This window comes from Mchenga conophoros, linkage group LG12, assembly GCF_057382185.1.
Source record: "Mchenga conophoros isolate Kocher_MC1m ecotype Shallow Benthic linkage group LG12, M_conophoros_male_GT1.1, whole genome shotgun sequence".
Taxonomy (NCBI): Eukaryota; Metazoa; Chordata; class Actinopteri; order Cichliformes; family Cichlidae; genus Mchenga; species Mchenga conophoros.
In genome coordinates, this window is record NC_140537.1 from 23,166,650 (window position 1) to 23,180,565 (window position 13,916).

The window sequence follows — 13,916 nt, forward strand, 5'->3', positions numbered from 1 at the left end:
GGAGGGGGTTATTCCTTTGGTAATGAACTTGGTTATTTGTAAAGCTCACAGGGAAAAGCACATTACCATATATGAAATCAATGATGAGCTGAAAAATGTGAAGTTTGGGAGGAATGACAAGCCGAACAGACCAGTGCCACTGACGGAAAAGATGCTTCGAAATTCTAACATAGTTGGATCAGCCAGTCAAAAATGGTGCCTTTTCAGGCTCTTGCCTTTTTTAATGGCTCCCCATGTTCCACCTGGCACTCCATACTGGCATGTGTTCTTATTATGTTCAGAAATCGTAGATCTTGTAATGGCTACAAATGTGAGAAAAGATGAGCTTGCTCATTTAAACCTGCTTATTCAAGAATTTCTTGAAATGACTACAGAAGTGTTTGGAAATGTTTTAACACCCAAGTGTCACTACCTTATTCACTACCCAAGGCTGATTTTGATGTATGGTCCTCTTCGCCCTTTGTGGTGTATGAGATATGAAAGCAAGCATCAATATTTCAAAAATATAGCGAGTAAATGCAAAAACTTTGTAAACATCACTGCAACTCTTAGCAATCGTCATCAAATGAAACAGTGCTGGGAGTTTTCTTCAGGTAGGTTGCTTGTTGACTTTGAACATTCACGCAGCACAAGTGTCAGTGTGCCATTTTCATCTCTGCCAGGTGACTTACAGAATGCTCTGGAAATGCACAAAAGTTTTACAGATGTGCATTTTCAGGATAAAGTGCTTCAGCGTGTGTCGGCTATATCTGTCAGCAGTGTCAAATATGAACTTGAGGATGTTTTTGTAGTTGGCCATGTACACACTGAAGCCATACCTATATTCTTTAAAATCAAGTATATTTTGAATGTTGATACTTGTTGGGTATTGTGTGGGAAACTGTTACTTCCTCGCACTTATGAATGTCATTTCCATGCTTACCAAGTGGCAGTTGACAATGACTGGATCCTGTTCAATCCAGGAAATGAATTAGACTTTCAAGCTCTAGACACCTATTTAGTTGATGATAAGCTATTTGTGTCCTTGAGGTATTCTGTGTGACGTGATTGCAAGAACATTTTCCACTTTGTCTATATATATGACATATATATATATATGTAATGAACATATATATTCTGGCTTGATGAAGTAGAGCAAAACATTTGTGTGGACAGTTTTTTAAATACATGCCATCTCTGTGATCCGTCAAAACATTGTGTTCAGGTGTTTAATGTCTTTATGTGATTGTTTACTTTTTTTAAAATGAATGTATTTTTCTTGATATGTCCTATGGCAATATACGAATGTAATCAAGGACGTATTCCTGTGGTTTAAATGCTTTGATGTGATTCTATTATCGAAAATAAATGGTTAAATAACCAAATATTTTGGACTATTGGCGGTACATTTTTGTCTCTTTAGGTACAAAATAGGTTGTCGCTGGGGGGGTACTAGGGCTGGGCGATATGACCCAAAATTCATATCTCGATATTTTTTACCTGGACGGCGATATAAGATATATATCTCGATTTTTTTTTTTAAAGCCATGAAGTAAGAACAAAAAGAGAGTTCTTAGTCAAAGCTGTGTCCCAGATGTCACACAGGCACTTTTATTAACATAGAGCATAGATGTACATAAGATTTACTCAAAAATAAATTATGAGCATTTATTAAATAATAATGCTCCATAAATAAAAGAAAACAATGTTCTTTTGTGCATAACAAAAAGCTCACAATTGTGCAGTCAAAATGTAAACTAAAAGACGCTGAGTAACAAAGACAGATTTCACAGCTGCTCTGTTCCCAACTTCTACTGTGTGACTGACAGTCTTGAGTTTGAAATCCTCTTCGTAACCACGTCTCTTAACAGGTGCCATTTATGGTCCTTATACACAGTAGGGTAATATTACGTTGAAGCACAGTACGTATCACTCCGCGAAGCTCCTCGGTAGCCGTAATGCTCCGACAATCCATCAAGCGGTGCAGCACCGTAGCTTACCAAAGTCGTACTAAAACATTTTTGACAGATTGCTGAGCGCTGTGTACCACATAAAATCGGTTAGTGGCCATCAAGCACAACCAGAATTCATACATAAGGCGCGCTGTCAACTTTTGAGAAAATGCAAGGATTTTAGGCGTTAGCGTGGTTAGCTCGTTAGCGTGGTTAGCTAGCTAACACGTTGACGGCGTCCAGCCCCACGCACGGGGCGATGTGCAGTAACTCGTTAACGGAGATTTGCCGTGTCCATCTTGTCGCTTCCTGCAGGTGAAGCGATGGGGGAGGAGGGGGAGCTGTGTTTATTGAAGGAGGGGCGAGGCCGAGTAACGTTGCGTAAAGACAAAAGTGGACGAAAGAGAGGCAAACTTGCGGCTCCACAAGTATAATTATAACGTAACATAGACTATATCGATATAAAGGATATTGTCACATCTTATATCTCGTATAAAAATATATCGATATTTTTTAAAAACTCGATATATCGCCCAGGCCTACGCACATGGCCGATTGTTGAGTGAAACAGATGAACCAGAATTGGTTTGTAAAAATGGTGCAACTTCAGTGATGTGGAACTGGTTTGGTGTTTGTCCGTCAGATACACGACAAAGCACATTTTTTTGCAGAACATGCAAGCGGCCGTCGTTATTGTCGTATTTGTCGGACTAAGATGCTCTTAAATCTGGGAGTAATCTGGGTTCTAAACTCCGTATGCGTCAGGTCAAACGAACACTGCAGCATCACCGAGAGTTAAAAACTGTCTAAATTCTTTCATATTTAATAAAACGATCAGCATTGCTGCTTTACCAGGTGTAACTATGAAGTTTAACTTCCAAGCATCCATGAAAACAAAATTTATTACATTTAACGGAGTTAGAAGTTAGCGGGAAGCTAGCGAAAGTTAGCTCGCTAGTTTCGCTAGTTACTTAAGCATGATATTGCATGTTCTGACTGAGAGATTTCTGAAAAAATTCAAACGTACAGCTCTGCTATCACTTCCAACATAAATGAAGACAGGAAACTAAACAGCAGTGACGTTTGTAGGGTTACTGAAGTTGGGCTAGCTGATATATAATGATGTGCTACGTGATCGCTAGCGACACAGCTATGTTAGCATAACATAAACAGTGAAGCTGGAGGACGAACACTAACACTTTTCCACTTATAAAAGTTAACGTTAAGGTTCCTGATAGATAGAGACAAATGCAATCGCATGGCAGGATGCTGTAAACGGACCAAACTTCAGTCAGGAGAACAACTGAGATAATCCATCCACAATACAAGGTTAGTTATTAATATACTGCAACAACATGGAAATAGAGCAGCTGCCAGAGAATTCAACATTAATGAATCAATGGTACAGAAGTGGAGGAAGCAAGAAGAATGAGTTTAATAAAGTTTGATTTATTTGACTGCTTTGTTTCACTTAATGTGCCTTATAATCCTGTGCACCTTATGGTCCGAAAAATACATACTGCACACTGCAGTTTAATGTTGCAAAGCACCTCTTTTTAACTTCAGTGGATATTATACATGGTTATGCTCAGGATATGTCAGCCCATTTCTACTGGAAATGCCTTTTGGTTAAACTTTCAGCAAGGAATTTGCATTTGCACTGTTACATTTTTATAAAGCTTTAATGTACATAAAAACCAGCTTCTTGTTTAAGTGAAAATAAATGGAAGGTTGCCTTTTTGCGCTAGTAATATTGTGGAGTTGTATTTTGTCTTGCATCAATTATATCGTCACTTATATCGTTATCGCAAATTTTCAAATATATATCGTGATAAATATTTTTGGCCATATCGCCCTGCTCTACTAGGCAGTATCGTTAGAAGACATAGCATACATTTTCACTGCTATGCAGATGACACCCAGCTCTATCTGTCCATGAAGCCAGATAACACACACCAATTAGTTAAACTGCAGGAATGTCTTAAAGACATAAAGACCTGGATGGCCGCTAACTTTCTGCTTCTTAATTCAGATAAAACTGAGGTTATTGTACTCGGCCCTGAAAATCTTAGAAATATGGTATCTAACCAGATTCTTACTCTGGATGGCGTTACCTTGGCCTCCAGTAACGCTGTGAGGAACCTTGGAGTCATTTTCGACCAGGATATGTCCTTCAACGCACATATTAAACAAATATGTAAGACTGTGTTCTTCCATTTGTGCAACATCTCTAAAATTAGAAATATCTGTCTCAGAGTGATGCTGAAAAACTAGTTCATGCATTTATTACTTCAAGGCTGGACTACTATAATTCATTATTATCAGGATGTCCAAAAAACTCGCTGAAAAGCCTTCAGCTAATCCAAAATGCTGCAGCAAGAGTACTGACAGGGACTAGAAAGAGAGAGCAGATTTCTCCTGTTTTGGCTTCCCTTCATTGGCTTCCTGTTAAATCCAGAATTGAATTCAAAATCCTGCTCCTCACATACAAGGTCTTAAATAATCAGGCCCCATCTTATCTTAATGACCTTGTAGTACCATATCACCCTATTAGAGCACTTCGCTCTCGCTCTGCAGGCCTACTTGTTGTTTCTAGAGCAGGGCTCGCAAAATCGCTAGCCCGACGTCCCAGGGCTAGCGATTTTTCCAGTCGGGCTACCAAAATCTATCTCAGCCCTGCCCGTCGGGCTATCATAGGTAGGAAAAATATATGTCAATGCTTTTGCATTCTTTCGGCAATGTAGTTGGGTAATTATGTCATTGGCATCGGTGAGCCACTGTCAATATGTCACATATTGAAATCGCGTTTGAATTTGCGCTTGTTTTTTGCTTCACTTTGCAATCGCGCGAACTGCGCATAGAGAGCGACAGTACTGATTGGTGAGTGACGATAATTTGCGCACCAATTCCTCTGACATCGTCTTATCAATCGTTAGCTTACTATGCAAACATGACAAGTGAAATCTCCCACAGCAAGCTTAAACATGTGAGAGGTTGATCGCGCAGAGAATTGCTGACAACGTGAGTGCGTGTGTAAAAGCAGCAGGATATATATTTTAGTTCAGCCAAATAAGACAGGTCAGGGTGAAGAAGTGACAGCCAAAGAAAAGCTTACCACAAAATGGAAAAGAACAAAAGGAAAGTGCAGCTTTATCGTTTCATGGACAAAAGAATTTCTGTGGCTGCAATATGACAAGCTAAATAACCAGGGGTGCACATAAGTGGTCCGCAGGTGCGCATTCGCTGTCAAAATAAAAAACGCGCACAAGATAAGAAGTTGCAACGCGTGTTTGCGTACATAAGATTTTCTGGAGGAGGACAGACATTTGTTTAGAACGCTTAAAGATGTCGACGAAGCAAGCTCCTTTAATAAGCAATTACTTTGGTGTTCCTCCACCTCCAAAGAAATGTCAGAAGGAGTCCGAACCACAAAAGAAGCGCGTGTTCTCGGAAAAGTGGTTGCAGGAGGTGAGCTGGCTTCAAACAAATGATGAACGCACAGAGATGTGGTGCACAATGTGCCGTGAAAATCCCACTCTAGCGGACAAAAACAGTGCCTTTTATATGGACGCAAACGCGTGTTGCAACTTCTTATCTGGTGCGCGTCTTTTATTTTGACAGCGAATGCGCACCTGCGGACCACTTATGTGCACCCGTGTAAATAACATAATGTTCTGCCGGGTGTGTTGTTGGTTTTCCCTCGATTTCTGAGTCGACAAGCGTCTTTGTTACTGGGACCAGTAATTTTAAGAAAGGCCCCCATTAGAAGCCATGAGAAATGCAAGAAATGCATTATTATTATTCCAGAAATAAACAGTTAAACATTTTTCTGGAGTTACGATTTCATTTCAGTAGGTAAATAGTGTAAAACATATTTGCTTATATAGGAAATATCTGTTACACAGAGTGGTGATAGCATGACACGTTCAAGGTAACAGTGAATGAGCAACAACTGGACTTAAATACATAAATAGCCCTTTTTGAACTAGAAGTCATAGTCATACATTTCATTCACACCCAAATGCATTGGGGACAATCGAAGGTTCAGTATCTTGCCCTTTGACGTGTGGACTGATAGCATTGGGGACTGAAGCACTGATTAGTACGCATAGCCACAGCTGCCCAACATAAATGATTCCATGTTGGTTAAAGACCAAACCAATCAGCTGCATATACACTGCAAAAACTCAAAATCTTATCAAGTATATTTGTCTTGTTTCTAGTCAAAATTTCTCATCACACTTAAAATACGAGAAATCAGCTACAGATATTTCAGTGAGATATAGGAACTTGTGAAAAAGTCTTGAAAACATATTGTTTTATTTTTTGTACCTTTTAACATTTCACAAAGTAAACTTGTTTTGTATTATGAACACATGTTTTTGTTGGCTGGTTAGAGTTGCATGGATCGCAGATTTATCCGTTTTTTGTGAATATAAGCTGCTGACTGGTGAGCAGAATTTTCAGCTTGGTACGTTAGTGTTCATCGTCAGTTAATCATCAAACATATTTAGTGCTTATAACAAATATATTATGCTAAATAAAGACAGATTTTTATATGATAGTAAGAGTTAGTAAACCTCTATTAAAGTCTCCCTCTGCAGTCTGTTGTTTCTTAGATTCAGCATTGAAACTGAATTTAAAACAAAACATAGATGACATTCTGTTGCCTCGGCAACCACCAAGATCTCACTGCCTACAGACATTCAGTAACTCTCATTGGATAATGTTAATAAATATCTTTCACTAAATATGAACGTTTTCTACCTGTCCTTGTTTAAATTATGAAAGAAGTTATTATGCCTGAGAATCTCTAGAATGTCGAATACTTTCCACTAAACAGTTGTCTTCTACTTTGGTTAGTTTTTTTAACAACCATTTAAAAAACATATTTTTCTTTAGTTTTATTTTTTACTGCAATTCCTGTAGAGTAGCTTTTATAGTGTTAATTCAGTATGTGCTACAAAATAAAAGCCTTTCCTTTACATTAGGTTTGTGGGCATTTTATTTTGAATTGTTCTAATCATGGCACTTCAAAGGAACAGTGACATCACAGGAACAGCCTGTGATGTCACTGTGCACATTCTACTGAAAAACCTATAAATAGGGGAGACATTCAACCAACTTCAGTGGATCTCGGATGGCAGAAACACAAAACAACCTGGTTGTTAAAACAAAGACAAGGCAGACGCAGAGAAACGCAGACGCAAACGCTGACGCATCTACAATGGCAGAAGCAAAAAAAGCCGCACAACCAAATACTGAAAAGTCTCCTGTGGCACAACCACCAAAGGAAACGGTTGTGAAACCAAAGAAACAACAAAAGCAAAAACAGAAAAGAGTGGCTGAAAGAAGACCAATTACTCGGGCATATGCCCGGGCTCTTCTTGAAGCTCAAAACACCACGGGTTATGGAGCAAACCCGAAAAATGAAGAAGTGCAAAAAAACACTGAAGCCACTCCTGAAAAAGAAAAGGCTGAATCCCTCCCTATTTCAAATGCAAAGGAGGACATGGAGAGAGAGGGAAATGGGAAGAACCACAGCAGACCAAACCCTGTGCCTAACGGAGGGACTTGGCAATATCAACCCAATCCCACATTTAGACCCCCGTTTAATCCCTGGCACGAGATTGCTGCTCTCAGACACCAACTGGAAGCCTCCCAATACCATCAGAACAACCTTTACTGTAAAATGGTAGGTGCAAACAAGAGGGCCTCTTATCACCAGCTTGAGGTGAACAAACTTCGTGAAGAAATTCACGAGAACAAGCAAAATTATGAGGAAACGATTAAAGACCTCATAGAGCAGCTGGAAGAGGCTTCTAGTAATAAGCCCAATGACATCAGTGAGACAGACACTCTCACAAATGACAATGAAGCTATTGTCATATTGGATGAGGTGATTGCTACCCTGCAAGACCAAATCAGCCACCCTACCACAGAGCAGTGTGTGGAGTCTGCCACTCCAACCACAGAGGCTTCACACACTGACTCTGTAGGACTGAAGTCCTCTAAGGAGGCTGAATTTGAGCTCAAATGTAGGATTCAGCAAGAGCAGATTGAGATGCTCCAGAAACAGCTCCTAGCAGCTCAAAATCAGCTTGAAGAGCAGGCCGTTAAACATAGGCAGGAGCAGGAGACACTCAACCTGGAAATCAGTGACCTGAAATCCCAGCTCTGCCCCAACAAGGCCCTTCATGATTTGAAGAGAGAATCTCCTGAGCGAGAGCTGAAAGAGGCCAAAGATTGCTCACTTAAAATCCCACAGCAGCACAAAGAACAAAATTCCACTGCTGCAAATGAAATGCATAAATGTGAGCCTCTGAAAGAAAACGAGACTGGAGAACAGGAGAAGATGGAAAAAGAGGACTCACTGCCATCCACTGCAATGTCTCTGCAGGAGCCTCAGAAAGAAAAAGACACCACAGAACAACAGAAGATCGAAAAAGAAGAGTCAGCTGCATTTTCTGTACAGGAATCTTTGCAAAGTCTACAAGACAAACAGAAAATGCTCAATGTCAAGGTGGCTGAACTCGAGAATGAAGTTAAGAGCCTGCCAGAGATTCCGCCAAGTAAGAAGAAGAAGAACAAGAAGAAGCGGAACTGTGTGCGTCCCCAATTTCACATAATTGGTGTCAACATCAAGTCCTAAAAATCATATTTATATACAACTAAATTGTCAGTGAACATTTGAACCCCTCTCGGTCGAGACAGAAGGCCACCCCTTCCTGAGCCCGGTTCTGTCAGAGGTTTCTTCCCATTAAGAGGGAGTTTTTCCTCTCCACTGTCGCAAAGTGCTTGCTCATAGGGGATTTGGGGGCTTTTTTTTAACACCAACCACTGGTAAGTTCACTGACATCAAATTTAAGACTCAGCAAATATGGAAATGGATCATCCGTCATCAAGTGAGGAATCATCCATTTAAAACATGTTTGCTGAGTCATATTTAGTTGTATATAAATATGATTTCTGTCACACTCAGGCCAATCACAGACTAATTTGGACAATTGGTAAAAAATAAATAAATTGAAAAAATTGAAAAAAAGTAGTTGTGTCATTGTTTCGTGTAGATTTCAAATAACATGCCATTTTATGTCAACATATTTCTGTTACATTTGTAGTGCTCGTGGTTTTATATTCTTATGATCCTGTTTGTTTGATGAGTATATCCTTCTTCCTTACTTCACATATTTACTGCTGCTTGGCTAGCTTTAGTCATGCTAGCATCAGCACGGGTAGAAACAGATACACATCAGAGACATCACATGTAGCTTGTGTTTATGTTCAGAGTGACATCTGATTTAAAAGCAGGCAGCAAAGCACTGAGCAGCATATCAGTCAGCACAGAAAGCAAATGCCATAAATGTCATCAATTAGGCTGGAATAGTTTGTTGTTTGTCTTCTATTGTAAGTGCTTTACATTTCAGCATGACATCCTGTATGTGTCCTAGGCAGTAGGGCTGGGCAATATTATACCGTTCACGGTAATACCAGTATAATGTTAGGCAACGATAGGAAAATTAAATATCGCGATAGAATATGAGTAAAACGCGCATGCGCAGTGCCTTTGTTTTCATACGCACATGTAGGGCTGGGCGATATGACCCAAAATTCATATCTCGATATTTTTTACCTGGACGGCGATATAAGATATATATCTCGATATTTTTTTTTTAAAGCCATGAAGTAAGAACAAAAAGAGAGTTCTTAGTCAAAGCTGTGTCCCAGATGTCACACAGGCACTTTTATTAACATAGAGCATAGATGTACATAAGATTTACTCAAAAATAAATTATGAGCATTTATTAAATAATAATGCTCCATAAATAAAAGAAAACAATGTTGTTTTGTGCATAACAAAAAGCTCACAATTGTGCAGTCAAAATGTAAACTAAAAGACGCTGAGTAACAAAGACAGATTTCACAGCTGCTCTGTTCCCAACTTCTACTGTGTGACTGACAGTCTTGAGTTTGAAATCCTCTTCGTAACCACGTCTCTTAACAGGTGCCATTTATGGTCCTTATACACAGTAGGGTAATATTACGTTGAAGCACAGTACGTATCACTCCGCGAAGCTCCTCGGTAGCCGTAATGCTCCGACAATCCATCAAGCGGTGCAGCACCGTAGCTTACCAAAGTCGTACTAAAACATTTTTGACAGATTGCTGAGCGCTGTGTACCACATAAAATCGGTTAGTGGCCATCAAGCACAACCAGAATTCATACATAAGGCGCGCTGTCAACTTTTGAGAAAATGCAAGGATTTTAGGCGTTAGCGTGGTTAGCTCGTTAGCGTGGTTAGCTAGCTAACACGTTGACGGCGTCTAGGGTTGCCAACTCCCTGAAAAATAAATAAGGGACACCTCGTGGCCGGGGCCGGGCAACCTAGTTGTCTTCACCCTTCCCATTGTGGTAGCTCTTTTTTGTGTGTGTGAAATTATTTTTTAACCATTTGACTTGAATTTGATTTAAGCAGATGCATATTCTTTGTGATATGACCATATGGGAAACAAATGATCATTTAGCTATTTATTTTTAGCTCAAAATGACAACATTAACACAGTAAAACAGGTCTCTTTCTTAAACAGAAGCCTGTCATGCTTAACTTTTGAGAATATAAGTAAATCTTTCTTTAAAAGAACTCTGTCCTGCTTAACTTAAAATTATATAAATTAATAGAAAGCAATAGAACGAAAAATATTCTTGTAACAGTGCACATTTAGTGCATTTAGTACAATTGGCTTCAGTTGAGGTATTATTTCAGCTTTTCTAAAGCTAATCAGCTGCTCCTGTTTGTAAACCCACTTGTTCCCATGATTACGCATCTTAACTCATCATCATTATTCATCTATGTATTACTTTTATGTATTAGTCATCTATTTGTTGTAATCATCTATCCTTGGAGTTGTTTATTACACAAAATAAGTTATATTATCACACTTCTGGCCACATAGCGCTGATATTCACTGCACATGCCCATTTTAACCTTAACCAGAGGGTTTAAAAAACAAACCAGTGTTTACATACCATATCTGCTTCTGCCGTGGCCTGGTGGACAAGAAATTGGTTAAGGGTTCCCCGAGCTTTCACGCCCCTCATGTTCTTCATGTGCCCACCATTAGAAGCATGCCTATGGAAAAAGTGCGCCGGCACACAGTGCAGTGCGCTTTATAGGTGTTATGGTGACCTTTTCCAGCCAGGTGTTTCCCTTTTCCCATTCCTCCCTGTGCTTTTGCAGCCTTTTTTTCTTTCTCTGAGCGAACAAACATTGCTGCTCTAATGCTGGGCTCACACTGTGCGATCTTTGGTCCATTTTGAGACGATTTTTGAGTCGTGCGACTGATTTGGTGATCGGCCCGATTTTGGCCTTCATCGTGCATCGTGTAGTATACGTGGGGTAACGAGAAGCGATTAACACCTCGAGCAGCTCCCGATCATCAATCGCTCGTGAGCCGCTCACACTGCTCACGCGCAAACACGTAAACGTCGGTGAAAAAGACGGAGCAGCACGGCTGTGCAGCGTGTGATCTGGACACAAGCGATGGAGGCACAACTTGTAGAACTTTGGAAAGCTCATCCGAGCCTTTTCGATGTGGCATCACAAAATTATCACGACCACAACAACCGTTAAAATAGTTGGATTTACACTGCTGCTCAATCACAGCTGCCTGATCAATGTTTTTCATTAGCAATTTAGCAAAGTTGATGGTGGTGGTGGCGTGTCTGTGTGAGTGAAAGACAGAGAGAGCGACAGATTTTCTGTTATAACCTTCATGTTATGGAGGCACAGTGTGAGCACTCGGGTCGCATCAGAGGATCGGGCGGTATAGTGTGAGACCCTGCATCGTGACCTACCAACTTCTAACCCCTGCGAGTCAATCGTGCAGTTTGAGCAGGAGCTGAATAACGTGACTGAAAAAATCGCACAGTGTTTGCCCAGCTTTAGGTGTACTGTCGTCCGAGACTTGCACCGCAGTGTCGGCGTTTGTTTCCCTGTTGGCCATGCTTCTTGTTGTGGTCATCTGTTGTCTTCCGGTATTTTCTCCGCAAGCGACCTTTCCTCGACCAATGAGATGAGCGGTAATCTGAATTGTCATAAGTGTGCTGTCAGCTCATTGGTCACAAAGCAGGAGAGGGGCTGGGAATTATGTTTTCAAACAAAGCGTTAATTCCATAAACATTTATGGAACGTGTACTTTTGTTTCTAAATACGGGACGATTCCGTATTTTAAGGGACGGTTGGCAACCCTAACGGCGTCCAGCCCCACGCACGGGGCGATGTGCAGTAACTCGTTAACGGAGATTTGCCGTGTCCATCTTGTCGCTTCCTGCAGGTGAAGCGATGGGGGAGGAGGGGGAGCTGTGTTTATTGAAGGAGGGGCGAGGCCGAGTAACGTTGCGTAAAGACAAAAGTGGACGAAAGAGAGGCAAACTTGCGGCTCCACAAGTATAATTATAACGTAACATAGACTATATCGATATAAAGGATATTGTCACATCTTATATCTTGTATAAAAATATATCGATATTTTTTAAAAACTCGATATATCGCCCAGGCCTAGGGGGTACCCTCATAGGTACCCTATTGTACCCTTTTCAAGGGAACATTTCTGTACTATAGTTTGAAGGTACATTTATGTCTTAGGAAAGTACATGATTGTACTTCAGATGGTACAACTTCATAAGGTACAAAAATGTACCAAGCCTAAAGGGTACAGAAATGTCCTTCAAAAAGGAACACCCCCAGCGACAAGCATTTGTACCCTTTTTGGTACACTTTGGTACCCCTATTTCTGAGAGTGTATAATAGTTTCATTAGGAAATAAAGTGAGTTTTAATCATTTACTTACAATATAAACAGTAGGGCTGAAGTCCACATGTAACCTTTATTAAATTGGAGTGAAATTTATTTTATTCGTCCATACTGATATCTATCATCAAGGTAACTGTGTACAATCTCTCCACAGTAATCTGTGACTCTCTAGGGTCAGTGAAGTCAATAAATGAGATGGACCTATTTGCTCTACACTCATATGAAATAAACTTGTATTTTTCATTTAGTAAATAAATCAAAACCTTAAAACTTTGTGTTTAAAACTGAACCTTTTTCTTTAATTGATCGTTCTCTTTAGACTCTTATAGCTCTGGGTAATTAACAGCTATGAGTGAACAACCATTGTGTGACGGAGCTAAATCAGAGACAGCTCTTTAAACTTGATGGTACTTCTAAATTGCACTCATGGTTTCTGTAGCATGACTGCATATAAACAGGAAATAAATGTATTGGGTACTCCTTGTTACTCACCATACAGCCACCCAATAATATCGGGAGCAGACGGCTGGTTTGCTTTCATACCCGGTGAACAAGCACTCCCCTCTCAGTTCATTTACTCTATCACCCAATAGTTATTCCACTTGTATCTCCCTATGGGTTGCTGCTTTCCCCCTTCCTCACTCAGCCCTCCACCAAATTCAGCTTCATTAGCACATAACAGGCTATCAACATGCATAGCAGGGTCCTGATTTAGATGTTCAAGCTGATTAGCTCTTAATGAACCAAGACCGGCTACCTGAATGGAAGTGCACACAGTGGCATAAGACTACAATATACATGCAGGTGCGCTCCCACCACAGAAACACAATTCTAAGGATATAACATACATTTTAATAACCTGTGTTTTGCTCATTATCACACCTAAGAGAAGACGTAGACAAGGCAGAAGAGACACTGAGTAATTTATGTAGCAGAAATTCTTAAACTGTTTCATCTGAAAGTGAGATCTCTGACTCCTCTAAAGAAGCCCAGGTAGTAATTAGAGATACTTTTAAACACTGTGTGCTTAAACAGTGCATATCCAACAGCTGCGTTTGATACAGACCAAATGAAACACGGTGTATCTGTGAGGCAGTCTGCTTTATAACGTTATTCAGCTAAACTGGAAAAAACACAACGCTCAGAAAGGAAAGATAAGCATAGCAACAAG